General features: G+C 41.0%; 1 long non-coding RNA gene across 1 annotated transcript; it reads right to left on the bottom strand.

The window, feature by feature from the left end:
* Positions 1-15032: 15032 nt before the first annotated feature.
* Positions 15033-21145, bottom strand: LOC311427681. The gene is made up of 3 exons (XR_014687482.1): positions 21059-21145; positions 18001-18097; positions 15033-15420 (listed from the first exon to the last, which is right to left on the bottom strand). It is a non-coding gene; the product is annotated as an uncharacterized lncRNA (long non-coding RNA).
* Positions 21146-21518: the final 373 nt, after the last annotated feature.

Below are 21518 nucleotides of genomic sequence, written 5' to 3'. Positions count from 1 at the left end.
ACTCTTTGATCTTTGCAGCTCATAGACAAGGTGTAGAAGGGCTTTTTCACCCTGAGGTCCATGTTAGGCATGATAGCACATGCAGCAAAAGCCTTTCCAGAAGAGCCCTAGGCAGACAGAACTTCTGAAAGCCACCTGTGTCCATTCTCACCTTTCTCTTCTGTTCTACTGGAGGATTCCTATTGTGTGTTTCATTTTGTGTTGAAATTAAAGTGTTGGTGGCAATGGCACACGAGGCAGAAAGAACCCTCACAGATGTATGAAGTGGGTGTGTAGCTAAACATTGTGTGTTTGTAAACTCAGTTTGTTCAATCTGGGCATTTTGCAGACAGGAGATCCCAGTTTTGCTCCTTGTTACTTCTTTCTCTAGAAAGCATTGTGATTTGAAAGCCAAAGCTTTTTCCTTAAAAGGATGTGCTATAGCTATTAAGCTATGTATGTGTTATATGACACAAATGGCACAGATCAAAATGCTTCGGTGGTGATTTCCCCCTTTTTTTGTCTCCATTATTTGCCTCCCACCTTACCCCAATAGTTCAAGGAAAAGTTGAACTAAAGTGGTTGTTACTTCAGTAACCTGTTTTTAAAACAACTGAAGAATAGCTATAAGTATGCTGGGAAAACTTGAACAAAGGAACAAGCCATAGAAGTGTTTCTTCAAAATGAAGTGTGATATGTCAGTAAAGAACACTTTATTGTTCTTATGGCTTACTGGTTCTTGCCTGAGTTTGTCAAGGTCTCAAAGATACTTTAGCTAGAGTTTCAAATACAATTAGAAACAAATAAACTTTTACTAAATCTAGGAATTATCTGCTAATAGAACTCATCTAGAGCCCTGGACCACAGGAATGTGAGCAGAGAGTGTTTATGTGGGTCACCATAACCTCTCTGCAGGCATCTCAGATACCACTAGTGTCTAAGATAACAATTAGTTTGACATCTGGAAATAGTGGCAAATAAAGCTTTCAAAATCCTGGTATCTGATATTTTTCACAGCTGTATCAATTAGTATGAATCAGTATGAATGTCTCTCCTGGTGAATAGCTGACTCGGCAGGGCATGTTTCCTATGAGATGCTGGTGTGGAGAGCATGCCTTCCTGCTGCTCCGTGCAGAAAGAGCGTCATGGGCTCTTGCATAGGAGCAAGCCTTTTCTGCTGAGATTATACTGGGGTTGTGCCCTTCATGGCATGTAGAATAGACCAGAACTACAGAGATCAGCATCTGAGCAGGAAAAAAAGAAGTGTAGCCTGGCTGTGTCTCTTTTGCTGAAGTAATTTTTCATGTGGGTGAGGTGTTCTTACAGCCACTATCTCAGTGTGGACTTAATGCACTCTGTGAATTCAGGCTTTGCTGGGGAAACCCAGCAAGAAAAATTCTTCTGTCTGGTGGTCCACAGGCCTGCAGTGCATCCCCCCTGCCCTGCTGAGGCTGAGACACTGGGGGTTCTGCACCTCCCAGGCACCTGCTGTGCCAGGGCTGTTACCTAGGGCTGTTTCAGGGAGATGAACTTGTGGCTCCAGTGAAGTGGTATTTTATGAAGCTGTAATTTCTGGAATGCTTTACTGGTTTGGACAGTAGGAGCCATCTGGTGCATAGGCAAAGCTTCTTGTATGAAAAAAATAAAGGGTTTTCCCTCTTCTTTAGTTCATCTATGTACTAGTTTGATCTGGTGTTTAAGTGCTACCTTAATGTATTTTGAAAGGTTTTCACATAAATGGTCCAAAGACTTTCAGAGGGTTGCTTTTGGCCTAGCAATTACTTTCTGACGACACATTTTGCCTATGTTGTGACCTACTACATGTAGAAAGAATTTCCAAGAAATATGATCTACCTAAAACTCCTATTACTTCTGCAAGTTTCTTTTCTGCCTGGGACACAGCAATCTGAGTTGTCTCATGTACTGGCCCAAAAGGCTGAATAAACCATGAGAAGTGGTTGCTTTTGTAGGAAATAATTCCATAAATGAACCTGATTATAGCATATGACTGTGGAAGCCACCCAAGAAGATGGATACATGGCTCCTATCCCTGGATCCCTGGAGATAACAGCCTAGTGACCACAAATTCTAGCATTTTTTTGTTTGTTTGTTTCTTTGTTGTTTTGTTTTGTTTGTTGTTTGATGGAGAGTACACTAGCATGGGAGAAAAAAAAGCAGTTTATCATACTGCCTTCTTTGCAGCAGGTACCTTATCCTATGGTTCGTCATTCACGATGTACATATGCTAGTTTGTGCTGAGATGGGGCACGTCTTAAAACATGCAGTCCCAGGAGGTTAGTGCATGCATTTGTGCGCTGTGCTAGGATGTGGACACCACATCACTAGTATGATGTTTCACTAATTCAGCAGTGGCAGGGTGTGCACATGGCCCTTTGGTTTTTTACTTTGAACTAAAAAGTCACCAGAAAATAATAGTTATGATTGGAACCAGAGGGATGGAGCGGGGCAGGCTCAGGCCAGCAGTGTGCTGTGAAGGCAGTCCTGCTGGTCCACAGGTTGCCAGCCCTGAGCAGGCTGGATAAAAGGCATTCCTCACCAAACCAACCTAAAGGCTGTGGTTCTGTCCCCGAAGCAGGAGCCAGGGACTGCAGACACAATCATTGCTGTGGCAGAGGTCTTGCTAAATTTAGAAGTAAGCCTCTCTTAGATTTGCCTTGGTCTGACCCTGAGTAGGGGGATGGGGTAACATCCTTGGTCTGTTTTTGGGTTGTAGGAGAGAACTGCATTCTTATTTTTATAACATAATTATAGTAGACAGTCAGGTCCACAGCTGAATCCTCCTTTCCTTTACTCTCTTCACTTTTTATCTGGGGTAGAAAAACAGGCCTTTTGTAATTTTCTCCTAAGATATGTTCTGTGACAAGAGAGTTCAGTGGTTTCTCTTAACACTGGAACAGTTGTTTTAGTTACTGCTTGGACTGCCTTGCTCCTTCTCTCGTGCAGCTGTATGTAAATCACAGAGGAACAGATAATCCATGTCCTCTGGTATAAGGTTAATGCCTAAAAATATTCTTAATGTGAAAAATGATCAAAGACGGAGAACACGGGTTGCCTGTGTCTTTAGTGGGTATAAAAATTTTGCTTATTTAAAAAGAAGAAATCTCTGGAACCCACTTGCACTGCTGGTACGACCAGCAAAGCTGATGGTGCTGTGAAATCACCTACAGATTACAAGGAGATTAAGTGTTTCAGTGGTAAATTGAAGAAATATTAGGAGCTTTCTTAACTTATTTGTTGATATGGCTGTTAAGGAAAAAGAAAATCACAAATCTGGATGTCCTTTCAGTTAATATTAACCATCTGCCTGATTTAGTCTACTTTTCTGGCAGGACTTTTGCTTTTGTGGTTCTTTTTCTTTTCTTTGTGATTATGAAGCAATCCCCAGTGGCATGTTAGAATCACCACTATAAATGCTGACAATTGTTCTGGGGTTAGCTTCAAAGGCTTGCAAAACCCACAATGTTAAATCTATGTCTGAAACTGGCATACTCACTCTCTACAAATGGGTAGTTTGAGTGCAAGTTGCCCTCAGCTGCAGACACCCTGCAGATTCTTTTAATGCAGGAAAGCTTGCCAAATGCAAAAACTCAAAAAATCAAAACTCTGTGTTCAGGTCACTGTCTGAATGTAGCGGGGTGCTGGAGCTCCCAGGTCAGGAGCAGCTGGTTAAGGCAGAGGAGGACAGAAGTTCCTGCTGCAAATACGTGGTTCCCCTGAAGACATGTGGTGTCAGAAGTGGTTAATTGTTGCTGCAGCTGTCCTCAAACTGATTGGAAGCCAAGGGAAAAATATGCAAGGCTGCTTTTTAGACAGATTAGTGCTTCTGCCTAAAAGACCTGTTGTGGTGTATGTGTGTGTGTGTGTGTTATTCTGCCTGCCTTGATTTCACGGGTGTTTGCTGTCATTTGTGTGATTGGACGGGACTGGAATTCGACCCATTACCTCCAGCACAGCTTTGGTCACAAAGAAAATTTAAGGCACTGTGCATAGGAACAGGAACTGGGTTTAAGTCTGCATCCCACTGAGCTAGAAGCTGCTTTGCCTTCAACTGAAGTGATACTGTGAATGTGAATGTGAATCTACACAGAGAGAAAGGAGGAGAAATTTTATTCTAAAGTTATGTTTGTTTTTTAAGGTATACTAGAAAAATTGAGTTTCAGACATGTTTAATAAAGGAAAGTACACAGTTGTAAAGAAAATAACCTATTCACATACTAATGTATTTAAAAAATGATGGTTTGAAACTAGAAATCTTCATTCTCTGCTATGATGTTAAGGATGAGGTGAGTTAAGATGTCTTTCAATATAATAATGGATTAATTCCCTGTTCATCCTTTTCATCCTTGTTTGGAGACAACTCTCAACTGTGCTGCTCAAAGCATCATTTTTAAGCACAGATGTCTATGGTAGGACCTCCGTTTGTTGTTGTTTTTTTTTTTTTTTTTCAGTGTCTGTATCAATTGCATACATCTCTGTTTGGCCTTTAGGTGGTCATTAGCTTAAATTTCCTAATCTAATTCTGATCTTGTGTGTCATTCTTTCATGATGTAGCTCTAGTGATGTTAATGCTGCTGCTTATGATTCATAATGAGAGGTGCATTTTCAGTTTGGTAAAATTCTTTTAAAAATGAAGACAGCATTTAACAATGTTTTCCAAACAAAGAGCCCCTGGGTTATTCACTGATTCCATTACTCATGACCCAGAGAGATTCTGTGATACAGAGGCAATAGCATACTGAGCCAGCTTCTCCCTTTGCATAGTTTTGCTGAGCAGAGAGAAAGAGATGTGGCCATCTGGGTGTACTGGCAAATTAAAGTTGATCTGAAAAGAAAATGTGGCTTCTTAATGGGTATTCACACTTTGCAATTTCCTCCCCACAACTGTTTCTTCCTAAACTCTTGATCAGTTTTTCCATCAGAACTGTGGCAACCAACTCAATGAGCTGTTCAGAGGTTCTGGCTACTTTTGTTTAAGAAACACCTCCACTGGATGCCAGAGGGAAAAAAAATAAAAATAAAAAATAAAAATCTTTATGTCTACATGTAGATGTTCTAGTGGCTAACAAAGTTTTTGGTGCTGTTGGGACTACTTTTCTCTCTCTAGTGTAAAATAGTGGTGAACAAAGACATGATAAAGTACAATATAAATTAATGTTTTCTTTGTTTCCCATGTGGTTTCCATGGTTGTACATGTTTTCAGTTTGCAGCGTTTCTAGGTGACCGAAGTCCTTCACCTGTTTCCATTAGCAGATACAGAAAGTCTGTTTCTTCCTTCAGTAGGAGCACAGCTGAATCACTGATCATATATATTTTTTAAATTAAAATGTATCATCAGTTTTTGAAATCAAGATCTGATCCTGTTTTGTTTTGTCATTTTACCATTTTCTTTGGCCACTACAGAAATCAAATATGAATTGATATTCCATTATTCTTTGGCCTTTTATGACCTTCATTTTCCACTTACGGCATTTGATGTGATGTTTTGCCACACTGAAACTCTGGAAAGACTTAGTTAATAATATTCAGAGAGCATTACAAACAGAGACAAGGAGATATATCACTGTGAGACAGACTGAAGTAGGCTGACTACTTAATTCTTCCTGTGCAACATTTTCAAAGTATGCGTATTGAAACAGTAGTGTATTTCTCATTTATGCTCATCAAGAGTCTTTGAATCTTTATAAAATTATACACAGAGAGACATGAATGACTAATAACATTTTCAAAAGCAGGATATTGTGTAAAAAAGGTAGCATTAGACACAATCTATGACCATAGCAAAGTTAAATGTGACTGACTCATGAGTGCTTGACATGTTGTAATAGGGTTTCTGTTATTTAGGCTCATTAAACTTCAGTTTCCAATTCTAAGAGACTCATACGGTTCTATTTCTGCTTTGAATTAGCAAAAATCAGAGCTTTCAGTTCTACTCTCATTTTGTAATAACCCTGGCAATTAAGGAATAACACACTAGCCACAAACAAAGAAGCAATTCCTGCCTTAACGAGTTTGTGGTCAAAATTCGACAGCCCTTATGTTCACCAGCTGTTTTACACCACTCTACTTGTACTTTCTTCTTAAATTCTCCCGGATTTCCTCCTGAAAAGTAGTTACACTGGCTTAGGAAGGCTTTCTCCTAGTTTTCATAAGTTTATGGGAGATCAGAATTAGAATCTGTATGTGATTTATGTTTATAAACATTTATGAAGACTCACATGCTGTATGTCTGTCCTTAAACCAGATGCTTCCATATTTTCTCTCCGCATAAGTCTCTGCTCTGCTGGTTGATTGGAAATTCCTCTTTTTTAAGAAAACTAGAATAGGTAGGTCTTAGGCATAAATGATTTCAATGGAGAATTGTGTTATGTGTTTTTTGCATAATGTCTTTAATACAAAAATGATCTTATGTTCCAAAGGGTACCAAATTTCCCCAAGAGCCTGGAGGAAAAAGCAGCTGCTGTTTTCACACTCATGTTGTGTGTGAAGCTGTCTGCAGCAATAATGAAAATCTCCTGGCAACACTGAACCTGAGGACTCCAGGCAGGAAGACTTTGTTGATCATGGCATACCTTTTGGCATAGATTTGCACATGTCTTTTCCATTGAATTTCTGGCTTCTTCAAAATGAGACAGCTTGTCTCAATAGAAATACACTCACTTTGCATGCTCACTGTAGCTTTTCATAACCATTTCACTTTACTGCTGCCACATCCGTGCCAAATTCTAAGCTAGCCATGATCTTTTCAGCTCAGCTCAGACTTGTCGGTATCTTTGCATGGCATTACACCATTAAACACAGTTCACTTTTACTTTAACTCACTCGTTCCTTTGGCATATTTTATCTCTGATTCTACAGAGCCTACAGACCAAAGTCTGCAAGTGTTTACAGTGCTGATTACTGTGTCGAATGATTACCACGGTGTCTCCTTTAATATACATACACATAACCCAACAGGAATTCACAATGCATATTCAGTCCATGACTTGAAAGCATCTAATTTTAGGGAAAGAGAATCCAGTGTGTTAAGCCTTTGATACAAAAACAGGTCCCATTGTGACATTTTCTACGCCTGTGTTAACAGCAGGAATGGGTGGTGTTATTCCTGGTCAGGTTGAGCACATAGCCCTCAGCCCATCTAACAGGCAGATAATTGTCTGTGGAGGTAAGATGACATATAGAAGCCTGAGTAGTTACTCCAAGCCTTTTATTTTTAAATGATATCTGTTCCTGTGGTGTTTTGATTACACTGAAACCATTCTTTTGCTGTTGTTCCTGTTGTTTTTTGTTTGTTTGTTTGTTTGTTGTTGCTCTTCTCCCTTGCACTCCTGACCTGTGCTTTCTGAAGACTTCCCATTGAGCAGGGATGTACAGAGACTCCTCTTCACCTCCAGCACCTCACGCCTTTGAGTCCCTGTCTCTCTGTGCTGTCAGGGCCGAACAACTGATGTAAGAAAATAAAGTGATTAATTCCTTACCAGCCAGTTACTGCGATCCTTGCCCCGGCCTGGCTTCCCTTCTTGCTGGTTGACTCACGTGGTTGTTTGGCTGCCTGCTGTAGGCAGGAATAAGGGAAGTGTTGGTGTGCTCGTGAAAGTGACATGGCCAGTGGCTTTGCCCACCAAAGTGGAACAGTGCAAGGTGTTGCTCCTTGTGTGGCTGCGTGTGACACGACCACTACACCCCACCAGGCAGAGAGGTGTGGGACAAGAAACAGAAGCCAGGCAGGCACCATCCCCACAGCCATGGGGCCAGGGGCACACAGGCATGCAGAGGGCACAGACAGGAGATGGCCACCCAAAATACATTTTGGGGGATAGTCTTCAGGCCCTTGGTGCTTGCCCTCAGGTACATGAACACTAAATATTTTAAAACCCAAAAGTCTGTTGCAATGTGTGGTGTGCCCTAAATCCTGTTTTTTGAAAAAAAAAAACAAAAAACACAAACTAATTTTTTTTTTTTGCATATGTTAGTTTCCTTGAGGAGTTAGGACCTCCTAAATTTGTAAGGATCTTTGTTTTCATCAGCGCAAATGAGAATGGTGTTGTCCACAAAACGTAAACTTAACAAAAATTAAAAAAGCAACAACAACAAATCCCCACTTATTTAAACCTATTTTTAACAAATAATTTATTTTTTTTTTTTGGAAAAGTAGCTATAAAATACAAAGAGGCTATTGAAATAATCACTTAAATGGATGCACCTAATATAAAGAGAAAGCAAGGCTATCACAAGTGCCATAAGACTTCCTCTAGTAGTGGGTGGTTTACTTTCCAAGAGATAATATAAAAATAATTGGATATAGAGACACCAAACACCCTAAGTGGTTTCAAAATAAACCATATTTACTTGTATACCAAAGTAACATGGTATCAAGTGTTTTCAAATTCACGGATATGCCTGCAATAATAAGGTAATGCAATGCCTGCCTCTGAAACTACTTAGAGATAACCAATATCTTTTCCAGATTCCAAGAATTTATTGACTGTATTAGCAGTTCTTTATGTGTAAGAAACCTCCCAGAAAAAGGCCACAGGCTGCTCCTCTGATAGTGAGCTCAGTTTGCTACTGAAAACAGGAAAATATCATTTGCTGTATGGGTGTTTTTATTAAGCTGCAGCAGCTGCAGCATTAAAAAGGCTCGGAAGAGTGTTTTATTTTGTTGTTTGTTTGTTTGTTTTTTCATCTGTGTCCTGGTTTCAGTTAGGACAGAATTAATTTTCCTTCTAGTAGCTGGTAGGGTGCTATGTTTTGGATTAGGATGAGAAGAGTGCTGATAACATGCTGATGTTTTAGTTGCTGCAGAGCAGTGGTTACACCAAGCCAAGGACGTTTCAGCTCCTTGCTCTGTCCTGCCAATGGGCAGGCTGGGCTGCAGCAAGAGCTGGGAGGGGACAGACCCAGGACAGCTGACCCAAACTGGCCAAAGGGGTATTGCATACCATCTGGGGTCATGCTGAACAATATATAGGGGTGGCTAGCCGGGGTGGGGGGCTGGCTGCTCGGGGTTAGGCTGGGCATCGGTCAGCGGGTGGTGAGCAATTGATTGTGCATCACTTGTTTGTACACATTATTAGTAGTAGTACTATTATCATTATTATTATTGTTATCATTATTTCCCTGTCTTAATAAACTGTCTTTATCTCAATCCACAGGCTTCACTTTCCCACTTCTCTCCCCTATCCCAGAGAGGGAGTGGGGAGGGTGAGTGAACAGCTGTGTGGTGTTTAGCTGCCAGCCAGGTTAAACCACAACAGTCCTTTTGGCACCCAACATGGGGCACGAAGGGTTGTGATAACAACAGATCTGACCAGAGTGTGTTAAACTAAAATTGGTGTAAGTATTAGACCTGCTTAATAGTTGCTAGTCACAATGCTGATTGCTTTAATCTCAAGTCTGCTGTGCCTGTTTTCCAAATTGAGTTTTATAGCATTTTACTTTCTGTATGTGCTCCCTGTCGTGCTGTTTATCCTTTCCAGGCCCTGGTTTAAGATTGTTATGTTACTGTGCAGTGTAACAGTGGCTTATGATACAATGAAATTTCTGATAAATTTCTGATCATGACTCTAACCTGATATTTGTACTCAGCACTGTTGTCAACCATACTTTGGAAACCATAGCTTGGAAACTATTAACAATTACACCTATTGCCTTTTTTTTTTTTTTTTTTTTTTTTTTTTTTTTTTTGTCAGGGAGCCAATCTATGGAGGGGAAAGGGGAAGATATTTTTTCCTACTTGTTCACTCTCCCTTTCTCCTTCACTGCCCTCTTATCCTCTGAGCTTGTTACAATAGTTCTTCAAGATGTTGAATATCCTTGGGATACTCATACCAACATGTTCTTGTTGTTATGTCTCCTGAATGCACTTCAGGTTTTGTTTGAGGTTAAAACAACTACTTAGAAATCTCACTCAGAGATCTGTCCTGAGGCAGGATAGTTGTGAGTGGCAGGGAGTGTGGGAGGATATGGGCAGGTTTCTAGAGCAGTGGGCACCTCTTGTGTTTTGGAAATTCACCCCTGAACAACTGCAAAATCCTAAAAAAAAAATGGTAAAATGATTGAAAAAAGGGTGTCATGACTCTGGCAGTTCCAAAGTGACATAAATCACTGTAATATGCTGGGGTCTGGCCCGTGCCTATCGAGCCGCAATTAATGCTATCAACCTAGTGACAGACCCTGCAGCCACTCCAACCCCTACGATGTACCCTGCAGCTGCTCCAGCTTCTGCAGCTGCTCCAGTTCCAGTTTCTGCAGCCGCTCCAGCTCCTGTGGCTGGGTCAGAGAAATGAGCTGTAGCAGTGCAAGTTTCCTCTGTAGAGAAAGTGAAAAAATGGTATAGATGTTCAAGTCATTTAGAGCGCAGAGAGTCTTCTGCTAGGTCTAGGTACAGAGAAGATGAGGATGGGCCATCAAGGATGCAGGAGGATGGGGATGAGGATGACGAAAAATCAACAGTAACTACCCGAAACCTATACCAGCGTGAGCTATGAGATGTGCAAAAAGATTTTGGTCCCTGCATAGTTGAGCAGCTTGTCACCTGGATGCTCCAGTGCTGGGACACCGGAGACAATTGTGTGGAATTAGATGGCAAGCAAGCCAGGCGGCTGGGATCTCTTGCTAGGGACTCAGGCATTGACAAAGCAATTGGAGATGGAGCACAATCTCACAGCCTCTGGAGCCATCTCCTGTCAGCTGTGAGGGAAAGGTATCTCTTCAAGGAAGAACTTGTATGTCTACCAGGCAAGTGGACCACTATGGAGAAGGGAATCCAGTACCTGAGGGAATTAGCCGTACAGGGGGTGATTTATGAGGACCCAGACCTCGGACAAACATCCACAGATCCAGATGAAGTCAAATGTACATAACCCATGTGGCGGAAGTTTGTACGGAGTGCACCATCATCATAAGCCAGCTCATTGGCAATAATGGCCTGGAAAGAGGATGAGGAACCCACAGTGGATGAAGTGGCTAAACAACTCTGGCAGTATGAAGAAAGTTTCTCCTCCTCCTTACAGGCCTGCGTCTCAGCTGTGGCTAAACTTTCTGAAGAGTTCCACCAACTTAAAGAGAATCCCCACCTGAACAAACCAGTGTCCACCGACCAAAAGAGAACACTTGGGAGAAACTGTCTGAAAAGTTCCAGCAACTTGAAGAGAGATTAATTTCCTCCCCACCTGTACAAACCAATGTCAACTATCAGGGTAAGCGTCCATCCACTCAAGGAAGATGATATGGTGGGTATACAACCCGTGCCACCCTGTGGTTTTACCTACGAGACCATGGAGAGGACTTGAGAAAATGGGATGGAAAATCTATCACGACCCTAGAGGCATGGGTATGGGAGTTGCAAAAGAAAACAATTGGGAAAAAGTTTGCTGCTCCAGCTTCCAGCAGGCAATCCTTCAAACACAGAAACAAAGATTCTGACCAGGACTGGGGGAGCTCTGGGGGGAGGAAAGCGAGGGGGAAGAAAGGGACAATTGAGTTTATTGGACTGTGTGGATTTGATGGCCTGGCACATCAGATGCACAGAAGTATAAGGCTTTAGTAGACACCGGTGCACAATGTACTCTAATGCTATCAAGCTAAAAAGGGCCAGAGCCCATCTGTATTTATGGGGTGACAGGGGGATCTCAGCAGTTAACTGTATTGGAGGCTGAAGTGAGTCTAACTAGGAATGAGTGGCAAAAGCACCATATTGTGACAGGCCTGGATGCTCCATGCGTCCTTGGCATAGACTATCTTAGAAGAGGATATTTCAAGGACCCAAAAGGGTTCCAGTGGGCTTTTGGCATAACTGTCTTAGAGACAGGACAATCTGTCACACTTGGTCACATGCAATCTAGAGGCTGTTCAAATCTTAAACCACAAATAAAACTTATCAGTCTGATAATCCAAGGCAGAGATAATATCAATAGAAATCCCTGAAATTTGAACATGCTGACTTTTGCCTATGCTCTAATGGCTATTCTAACTCTGCATCCACAAGATGATCTAGAGCAACCATGCTGTAGCTAAGGTGGTCTAAGGACACAGGCAGGACAATAAAAAAGTACATTTTTCCACTTTACCAATTGGCCTAGTGGGAGAGAAAATCTCTACTTGAACATTTTCTACCCACTTAAACACATGTTACATAGCCATAAAAATATATGGGTTATATATATACCTAATGATTCTTCTACTGGTTTTAACTTCAGTCACAGAAACATTAGCTGAAGTTAAGACTGGACACCTTTAGCTTAGAATTTGCTAGGTTTTGGCATTCTGAATGTATGCAAAACTGCAAATTAAAATGCACTCGTTCTGAAAGTTGAACACACTTATCTAAACATGGGAGTTGACCTCAATATTAGATATGGAAAAAAGAAAAGAAAAGAAAAAGATAACATTAATTCTTTAGATGCTGGCTTTCTTCCTAGCTTTTGTACTGGGGCTTTGCTGAATAAGAATTAATAAAATACATTATATTGTGTTGTGCATACCTCCTTTCCAGGATCTTCAATGAAACAAACCAGTCACTGGCATTTTGTTTATAGATTGCCTTTTTGGTTATACAGCTGTCTATAACTGTCATTTCCAAATTTTAAGCAGCATCATAATATATTATTAAAGAACATAAGGCAGTTTTTGAAGTGAATAACATAGTCGTATGAAGTACAAAATTAATGGAGTGCTAGGAAAGGGAATGATGTTGCATAATAGCAAACTCAATAGCAAATAGCACTGGCAGTTGAGGTTGACTGCAAAAGCTCTGGTTGATTAGGTGGCCGCAAACATGAGGCTGGTACACTACAGAGATAACCAAGGCCTGTTGATTTTTTTGAAACCTGGCATTGTTGATTGCCTCCTATCCTTGCCTAAAATAAACTTCTGTTGGATGTATGTAGGAAACAATGCCAATCAGAGTTATTGTCCATCTGTTTTTGCCCACTTGCTGCTGTTGTGGCACAGGTTTGCCTTGCAAGCTGCAGCTTTTCTATCAGGGCAGAAATATGTCAGTTTTCATATCTGATCAAAAGCCAATCTGCTTCTTTACAAACATCACAATGTGCCAATTAATAACACAAGGGAAAGTGAGGCTGCTACATGTGATTCGACCTTATAAAAAAATAGCTGCAGCACATGCTTGGATGTCTTCACTCCTGCAGCCAGTCTCATCTTCCTTTTCTGTCCCCGTCACCTACCTGTGTAAGTAGACTTTTCTCTGTATAATGCCTTGTGTGTCCAGAAGTCTTTGAATTAAGCTGGGGGAAAATCACAGCTGTTTGCTTAGTGGTTATGATATTTTATTTCTTGAAGGATTGTAAATAAGAAGGATGAAAAAGATTTTGAAATGAGATACTTTATTTCATATGCACTCTTTACCATTTAATAATCCATTGCAGCATGGGGATCAGACAGGAGGAATTAGAGGTCTGTGTGCAGTTGCAGCTCAATGGTCTCATTGCAGTCACAGGGATGCATTGAGTGAACTCATATAGCTGGATTTCTGTGATGCATATGGATACAGGGTTATTAAGAAAGGCAGCCAGGTGTGTGAAGAGATGGAGTTTCCTCTTATAAAAGAGAGCAGCAGGAAATTGTGGAACTGCACCTTGGGACATCAGACACCAATGGATGTTGCTGTGGGCAAGTTTCTGCTATAGAACATATGCTCAGGAGAAAGAAGCAGGCAAGGTCTGCCACAGACATCTGGAAGAAGCCTCACTTTTGCAGGCCCTGGTCATTATGTGTGACTCGAACCACCTGATATCTGCTGGGGTGTCAACACCACAGGGCACTCCAGGAGCCTTCTGGACCACACTGATGGCAACACAGTGAGACTGTGGAACCTGGGAGGGGAGGAGCTCTGCTGCACCTCATATTTCCAAAGAAAATGAGGTCAGGAGTGTGGAAGTTGGGAGCAGCCTGGCTGCAGTGACTATGAGATGGTGTGCTTCAGTGTGCATGACTACCTGATTGGAGGAGTAAAGAAATCCGTGTCAAACTTGCGGTGTTGGTCAGCGATAAGGCAAGAGGAAATGGATGCAAGCAGAAACATGGGAAATTCCACTTAAACAGAAGAAAGAGGCCCTTTTTGTTGTTTGGATGACTAAACATTGGAGCAAGTTGCCTAGACAGACTGTGCAGTCTCAGTTCTTGGACTTATTCAAAGCCCAACTGGACATCATCCTGGCCAGCCTGCTGTAGCTGACCCTGCCTGAGTGGCTGGAGTAGATAACCTCCAGAGGTGCCTGCCAACTTCTGTGGTTCTGTGATACGAATCCGCCATCAAAATCATAATATATTCCAAAACAGACTTCACAACAAGCTTCCCAAAAGCTTATTCATAAAGACGTTGCAAAGAGGAAACCTAATGATTAACAAATTTTAAAGGGTGATCTGTTTAAGATTATAGCAACATCAGCTGCAAGACACAGTTGTTTAACATAGCTATTTGAAGAATAGTTCTCTTTGTAATAATTTGATTAAAGGAAATTTTGGGAAATTCATGAGTTGCTACATGATACTTCCTGACTAATTTGGCAGGAACTTTAGCACAGCGGGATGCGATTAGTCTGTTGCTTAATGAAAGGCACTAAGTTATACAGTGTAAATACTCCTTTTGAGTGTGAAGCAGGTGCACGACAAGGTATGTGAGAGGTATGGAAACTGCTTTCCAAGTGTACAGCAAGGTGCAGTCCAGGCTCTCACAGAGACTACTGATGCAGATGGAGAGAACAGGAGGAGGAACATGAAGGGTGATGGAAATTAGCTCTACTACTTTTTCCTGAAAATCAGAAAGGATTTTTAGGGGGTCTTATCAAGTTTCACAGTCTATTTAGCAGGTCTCCAGTCACCAAACTCTTTTCCACAGAGCTGGCAAACAGAAGTCCCATGGGATGCATTTTTTAATGACCTCTCCCCCCCCCCACACACTTCCCCCACTCCCAAAAATGAGAACTTGTTCTTTATTTGATTTGATCTGATTTTTTAAAAGGTGAATGAGATTACTGATTTGATCAAAATTTAATATCTTTGCTTTGGGGTATTTTTATACAAACACAGGAAAAGCAGAAACAGAAGGCTGGATTAGCAAAACAGAGGAGGAGGAAGTGTCCACACCCTATCTGTGTGCAGTAACCCAGAAGTGACAAATCCTGAAGTTCAGGCTGAAGTTCAAATCCCGAAGTTCAAATCCAAAAGTTTTTGAACCCCATCCATGGCCTTGAACAAAGATCTTTCCTTGGAAGACTCTTAAATGTCACTGGAAATGAGGAAAGATCCCAACTCCTGCAGCACAGTGTCCCTTTACTCAGCTCTTGTTTGACCACGTCCATCACGCTGTGTCTGGTTGTACCTCCCCCAGGACATACACAAGTAAACTGGAGCTAGCACAGCAGAGAGGGATGAAGACAGCTAAAGGCTGGAGATATTAACCTGTGAGGAGAGGCAACAGTCTGAGAGGTGCTTAGATCCAAAAGGCTCCATGTCCCAGTGGCTAAGGCATTCCTCCAGGGCTTGGGGAATCCCAGTTCAAATCAGAAGGATGAACTGAGATACTGCATTTCCCAGGAGAACACTAAAAACCCAGCTCAGCAGTCACCAAACTCAGAAGGTTAGTGGTGCCCACAATACCTAGCTGGTTTTCCAAAGACACAATTGCTTGGCCAGCAAAATTTTATTTATTAAAAAAAGTAAATTGAAAAAAAAAAAAAAAAAAGATTCACCTCATCCTCATAAGAACTATTTTCTGTGTAATGACTACTGAGATATGTTGGTTTTCTCTAATGAAATTTCCCAGCTTGTGCTCCTCCTATTCTGGTTGGGAAAACTTCTGCTGGGGTAGGCTGAGAGGCCTGACCTGAAGTGCTTCAGCATGCGTCACTTCCACCTGTGGCTGAATGGGGTCTATCCGCAGCCACAGCCACAAAAGGGAGGCAGAAGATGTGAAGGAAGAAAGAAAAGGGATTTAATATTGTTTCTGCTCTGAGAGAAGGCCTGGTATCTGAGAGGTAAATTTAATGCTGATGCCCCACAAGCTGGCTTTCCTTTCTTTTGCTCTGTGTGCACGGTGCAGTACAAGCAGCAGCAGTACAGGTTCCTGCTTGCTGTCTTCTCCAGTGTGTAGAACTTAAATAGTGGGAACACTGCTATGGCCCTTTCACCCCGTGGATTCTCTGATCTGTGGAGGGTGATTTGGTGACAGTATGCTGTCATACAACTTAGAGTGATGTGCACTATCCACTCATGCTGTTACGACCACCTGGTCAGTTAGGATGATCTTTTCCAGGCTCTTAGATAAGGTCACATCTGTATAAAGGAAGTCAACGGAGAGTTAACTAGGAGATGAAGGTTACTGTGCTGTTTTTATGCTGACAGAGCCTAGTTCTCCTTTTTCATAGCACTGGGTCTGGAAAAAGAATTAAGTGCTCCAGTGTTCGGCAAAGGTGGAGCATGTACAAGCAGTAGGTGGCCCACAGTCAGGTTGGAGAAGCTGATGAAATTGTCAAATCTGAGTGGGACCCCTGCTCTGGATCTCTGCTGAAGACCAGCTCTTGTTGATCCAACCATAACTTTATACCTCACCACTTATTCTGGTTTGTTCCCTTGCAGGTAGCAGAAAATGGCACATCATAACTATAAACCTGTGTGTGAGCTTTAGCTATGGGATGATACAGGGGAAACAACATAAAGAGCCTTAGTGAAGCAGACAGCATGTCTCAGAAGAAGATCAGGAAACAACTCATATCTAGAAACTAATGGAAATACAGAATCTGGCAGCTTGCCAGATGCTGAATCCACCTTGTCATGATGCTGGAGATAAACAATGGGGTATTCCTAATCAGAGAAGAGCACAATTCAAAGAGAAATAAACATACTTTGTAAGCCAGCCATAGGACTCAGTCCATGACAACACATTGTTGTGGCAATATCATACCCAGTGTCATTATTAGTCACTTTCCCCTTTGGACTGTACTATAGACTATAACCATCACTGCTTTTGTCTCTACATGGCTACAAGGAAGCCACAGAGCTGTCATCTTGCTGGCAGCAGAAACGTGTTTGCCACAAAAGGAAAACAAAATGCAGCGTTTGATGCAAAGAGCGCTCCCTGCACATCTGATCATTCTGGCCTGGTGTGAGATGCCCAGCGTGCAGGCACAGATTGTTTGCAGACATCGATCAAACCAGCTGACAGTGCAAGCCGCAGCCACAAGAAGGGGTGTAATTTTGGCTTTGCTTTTTTTGTCTGAGTGAAGAAGTTTAGAAGAAATAGCCTCATCTGTTTGCTAGCTTTAAAAACAGGAAGGAGAGCCTCTAAAGTTTCTAGTTTTTTTTTTTTTGGCTGTCTTTTTTTGTTTAGAGTTGATCAGTGTGAGTCAAAATAGTGAGAATTCATAACGTCTGACAGTTGCATCTAAGTAATTCCTGGGGAAAAAATATTTTAACCTAAGGAATGCAATTTTATCCTTGCAGATTTTTAAATTGGAAGGGCTTCTTGGTTGGAAAGTGAATGGGGGATGACCAAAGGGGTGCTGTTTCTTCATGGATCAGCTTTAAAGGATTGGAACATATAAAGATTTTTCTAATACTCTAAGGTTTAAGACATTTACATCTGTTATTTGGATTATAGCCCACTTATCTTGGGCTGTATAATGTTTCAAGCTGAGGATCCTCACTCTCCTCACACCAACAGCAGGGTAAATCAGGAATAACTGTGCTGAAGTACAAAACTTGGACAAAAAAAACCTTTCAGGCCTTCAATGTTTAAACAGAGATGAAAATATAAACATCTGTGTTCATTAGCATGCTTTCTTCTTGCTGAGAAATGAAATGGATTATTCCAAACAATAACTAACCACCTCTTTTATCCCTCTCCTTTCTTTTTCCATGAATTCCTCTTCTCATGCCATGGAAATAGCTGCCTTCTTAAAGATCTTTTGATGCTGCTTAAGTGCTGCAAAATTCACAGATCAAAACAAATCACTGCAGCATGAAAACAAAGGGGCAACCTACCCGGTGGAACAAGCAGAATGTTGGTGTCAGTGGGTTGTGCAGGAGCACTGCTGGGCTGCCATTCAGGTTTTTCGTTAGGTAAGTAGCAAGTTGTGACCTGTAATCAAAGTAAGTGATACATTACAGAGATTTTTCTTTGTTGTATGCAATCTGTTGAAATGCTGGCATGTAACTTGAACAGGTGGGGGGGAACCCCATGGCGATACTTGCCTGTACAGCTTTAGGTGTAAATCTACCTTGTGTTCTGTACATTGATGGTATGCGTCAAACTAGAAACCAGGGAGCAGCTGGAGCTGCCTCATTCATAATGTTTGCAGAAGTGAAGCTGCACTTTTTAAATTATTATTATTAATTTTTTTTGGTCATGATCAATGATTTCCAGTGTAAGTGTTCCTTTCCAGTTGCAGTCAGATAGACTATTATTCACTTTGACATGAATCTGTAAAACTCCAGCCATAGCCTCCTTGGAAAAGTGCTATATGTTTTATTTTATGCTTTTCTCTCATACCCTTCCCATTTGATATTGCATTTGTAACAGCTGTTGCTAAGATCATGTCTTCCCTTTTTACATATGTCTTTGCTCTGCTCAGTAAGTTTCAAAAGGACAGTTAGTGCTAGAGCTGGCAAAGAGAATGCTCTGAGGAAGGCAGGAGGAGATACCCAGGTAAGAGACAGATTACTTCAAGCCACACAAAATCTTAGCCTGGCAGGCAGGTGAATGCAATACATCCCAGCTCTAGGACTCCAACACCCAAGGATACAGCACAGACATTGTACCTGCCAAAACTTTGCTGACTCAGGAAACAGAAGGCTCCTGACACAGGAGCTGAGCTACTGAGCTGTACAAAGTTCCTGAGCATCTGCTGGAGGCTCATGAACATGGCAACCCTCCCCTGAAGGATTTCTGCACTGTTTTGGGCAGTTACTTTGCCCCAGCCAGGCAGATTTGTTACTCCAGTGACAGCCTTATGAAGAAGTCCTTGGGAAGCTACGTTACAGCAATATAAGGATTATGAAGATCAATGTCAAAAAGTCTGAAAAAATAGGATCTAAAGGTTTTAAACAGTATTGAACAAATCTTCCTTTTATTCTGTCTCATTTCCTTTTTTTTTTTTTTTTTTTTTCCCATTTTCCATTTCTGCACATCTCCTCATATTTGGCTTTCTCCTCTGTTTTCTTCCAAGTTCTGCAAAAGCACTGTCATCTGAGGGAGAAACTGACCACAGGGCATTTATTTGTACACAAATAATATTTTACCATGGCAACCTCCATTTTTTTCCATTATGCAGTCCTCTGGATGATGAAGTTGCATATGAGCACATGGGCATTCTCCTGCTTCTTTTACAGCTGGTATCTCAAAGAAATATTAACTATGGATTTTGATAGGGACATAAACAATAAGGCAAAGAGACTTCATCCACTGAAAAGGTTTTCTGAAATTGTCAGTGGCTTCTTGGTTTGTTCATGTCTACAAGTAAGAGGTACTTATTTATAAATCATATAAGATTTAGGAGTTTACTTATCTATAAATGATTGATCATGTTATTTAGCTGTTAAGAGGGGTAATTTTGCTTTCATTTGCTTTCATTTACACCTATAGTGTAGCATCTGATACAAATTAGCAGAGAATTCTGTTCACAGTATTTTGTTCATTCTGGACTCTTACTAAATACTCATTGTCTCTCACCTGATACATTCTGCAATGTCTAAAGACAACAATGGCATTTGAATAATTTAATTTCTATGTAATTTAAACAAAAAATATCCTTTTAATTATTATTATTTTTTAATTCTCAGAGTAGAATACATGTAGACTATTCAAAAGAATAGTTTATTTTCTTCAATTACACATCACTCCAAAGATCATACAGAGGAACTCAGCCACGTAACTTTGCCCCTGACCTTACACCTCAGCTTTCCTTGCAGAATATAAGACCAGTTCCTGACTCCAGATGTAGACTGAGCTACATGCCTGTTCTGAGTCCATCTGTCATTCCAGCTCTCTGGGATGAGCAGGATGTTGTTAGCATTTCAGCTCAAAGTTTTTTTAAATTCCCTAGTCCTAAGCCTAATTGTAACCGTACTCTTCTGCAGAGTAGGTGATAAACCTTCCTAGTTCAAAACGTGTGATGAGCTACCGCTCCATCCTGAGCACATCTTCCTGCAGCTCTTTGGGTGGAGACAGTTTTACTCCAACCACAAATATACTGGCTTCCCTAGCTCCAACACTAATGTTATGCTGCAACAGTGTGCATATCAAACACATCCAGCTGGAAATGGGTGATGAAACCATCGTTACCCTCATCGCTGACCTTAAGCAGCAAAGAGTTTCTTTTAATCTCACAGAATCAGAATCACAGAACAGGCAGGGGTTGGAAGGGACCTCTGAAGATCACCTGGTCCAACCCCATGTTGAGCAGGATCACCCAGAGCACATTGCACAGGATGGCATCCAGGCAGGTTGTGAATGACCTTCAATAATTTGACTCTTACAGTGCAGCTTTAATGGAAGTGTTTATTATTGTTCTTGTTTGAATAGCTGAGATACCATTCAGTAACATACCTGAACCTTAAAGGGGTTCAAAGATATGATTCACCATAGAAGTATATTGGTACTTGCAGAATATAAATTAGAAGACACCTTCAAAATGCTATTAAATGATTCAAAAAACAGAGTTCACTTTCTAATTTTCTAGGGCTGAGATCAGGAAAAGCTGGAAGACAGCTGTTGGGTTAGAATTAGGGGAAACTTTGCATTTTCAAACTCTTTAAACTCAATTAAGCCAATGTTTGGCTTTTCTTCATTTATCTGAAAGCAAATCAATTTAAAAAAGATGAACTTGGAGTTACACACAGAACAATATATACCACATCCTATCTCAGAGATATTTTCACTGAAGTGAATGGATAATGGACCAGAAGAAAGGTTTTATGAATTTGGTTTATGTTGTTTCTCCTTCTGTTTACAGGAGCCCTGTATCCTCTTTAGAAATCCCATTAGTATTTCCCATTCTTCATGTTCCTGTCTTAAAGTTAATAACAAAACCATCATGCTTACCTCAAAACAGTTCTATTCCCCAGCCTCTGGAATAGGGGGGCTCTAGGTCTTCGACTAGCAGTGGCCGAACACTGCCCCTGTATGGAAGTAATAAAATAAAATATAAAAATAAAATAAAATAAAATAAAATAAGATAAAATATTGGAACTGATAATGGGTGATGAGACAATGGACTTCGAGGGTTGGAGATAGTTTGTTGTTTTTTTTTAGTTTGAGGAAGTTAGGGTACTTTGTAGGTTTGTCATAATAGATTTTCTTTGTATATACCAATAATTTTTGCAATAGCCTAATCAGCTTGTCTAACCAAAAGGTTGTAGTTCAGACTGACATTTGTAAATTCCACACGGCTTATGGAGAAGCCAGGTCTAGAACAGGGTGATAACAAGACTTGTTTGGCCTAAAGAAAACAAAGCAGATGAGAACATATGCTCTTCTAATCAAGACTCACCAACTTTTGGCC

Source organism: Aythya ferina (assembly GCF_964211825.1).
Source record: "Aythya ferina genome assembly, chromosome: Z".
In the NCBI taxonomy this organism is placed as follows: Eukaryota; Metazoa; Chordata; class Aves; order Anseriformes; family Anatidae; genus Aythya; species Aythya ferina.
The sequence above is the reverse complement of the archived record's forward strand: the minus strand, read 5'-3'. Positions and strand labels throughout refer to the sequence as shown.